This window comes from Arvicola amphibius, chromosome 3 (genome assembly GCF_903992535.2).
Source record: "Arvicola amphibius chromosome 3, mArvAmp1.2, whole genome shotgun sequence".
In the NCBI taxonomy this organism is placed as follows: domain Eukaryota; kingdom Metazoa; phylum Chordata; class Mammalia; order Rodentia; family Cricetidae; genus Arvicola; species Arvicola amphibius.
The window spans coordinates 114,485,690-114,487,414 of NC_052049.1; the positions used below are offsets into that span (position 1 = coordinate 114,485,690).

At 43.7% G+C, this 1,725-nt stretch overlaps 1 pseudogene; it reads right to left on the minus strand.

Annotated features, from left to right (window-relative positions):
- Window positions 1-294: 294 nt before the first annotated feature.
- On the minus strand, window positions 295-1,097 carry LOC119810368 (annotated as a pseudogene).
- Between the last annotated feature and the right edge of the window lie 628 nt (window positions 1,098-1,725).

Below are 1,725 nucleotides of genomic sequence, written 5' to 3' on the forward strand. Positions count from 1 at the left end.
GTTTATTTCACATGTATATTTTTGTCTCCCTACCATTTCCACGTCTGACCACCACTGTTACTATGTCCTAGTATAACACTCCATATATACTTAAAATCACGAAAAGGACGGAGCTCCATCCTTGAAAGCTAAACAGGCGTTTTAGACAACACAGTCTTGGCAATGGAACCTGGACAACATTTATCAAGCACAGCGGAGAAGGTTCTCACTTTGCATTATAAAAAAGACAGCCAGATATCAACTGTTACAGAAATGATGTAAGATGGAATATTTCAAACTGTTTAAACCGTGTTCTTAAAGAGACTTCCTCCACTGCAAGAGATGTTGAATAGCCTCCTGGTTAGTCATCTGGAAGCAGTTCTTCATCCAATGAATGAACCTGGCTTCCACTTTGGGAAGAGAACCACCTTTTTCTATACTTACTTACATTTTTGCCTTAATGTCTTCTATAATTAGGTAGGTTCTTTTGGTGTTTTAGGAGTTTTTTTTTAAGGACTCTTAAACCTTTTGGTTTTGGTGTTGGTGCTTTTCCATTTTGGTTTGATTTTTGTGCATTTTTGGCCGGGTTATCTTGTACAGATTTTCTCAGTTTCATCATCATCAAAATCATCCTCATCCTCTTCATCATCCCCATTCTCTTCATCATTCTCCTCATCTTCATCGAGTTTTACTTTTATCTGTGGAACCTCGTTACCACCCCCAGGAGCAGATCGCTTTCCAGACATAAGAGTTTAGCATCCTCCTGCTCCTCTTCTTCCGACTCCACATCTTCCTCTACAGGTACTAATGTGCACAGGCTCCAAACCACACTCCAACCTTCAGACCATAGGTGGTGTCATCTCAAAGCCCCCAGGGAAAACTGTCGGTAGTACAGACATTTTCAAAGTTGCCGGTGTTACTTTAATTGGACTGCCTTCATAGTCCATTGCTTCTGCCTCTATGATGTGTAATTTGTCCTTTGTCTCAGCCTCTAACTGGTGCTCACATTCATCATTATCTCCCTTAAAGTGGTAAGTTTTGTCAGCCTTTAGTCCACAACCGAAAAGGTAGTTCTGGGGCCCAAGGAGGCTCATGTCTATGTCCATTGAATCTTCCATGAGGTGGAGGCATGTACTTTGGTGTTGGACGGAGAAAGCTGCCTATTGCTCCTCAGAACAGACACGCAAGACGGAATCATGCCAGGGCATATTAAATGATTTTTAACCGCCACTTCCCATTTTCATGTGTGTAAGTGGTGTGCATGTGTGTACACACATGTTTCTTGCACATGTGTGTAGATGCCTGTGTACATGCGCACCTGGTGCTGACCTTGAGGAAGCCTGCGGTTGATGTGAAGAATCAGCTCCCCATGGCTTTTCCACTTTACTCACTGAGGCAGACCTCTCAATCAAATCCAGAGCTCATCAATAAGGCTCATCTTGCTAGCTGGCTGGCTCTGGGATTCCTTGTCTGCCTTCTAAGACTGGAATCACAGGTGAGCCACCATACCCACCTGGGATGTACCTGAGTGTCTAGAGATCCAAACTTTGGGTCCTCACACTTGTGCAGCAATCCCCTTGACCACCAAATTTCTAGCACTGAGCACAGCTTTCCTCTAACTTTAGCCTCTTTGAAGTTTGCTAGTCTTGAGTCTGCAGGCTTGTGCCTTTCTTTACTCATGTTTGATGAACTCAGCCACCATTTCTTTGAACACCTTTCCAGTCTCCCTATCCCCTCCTCCCATCC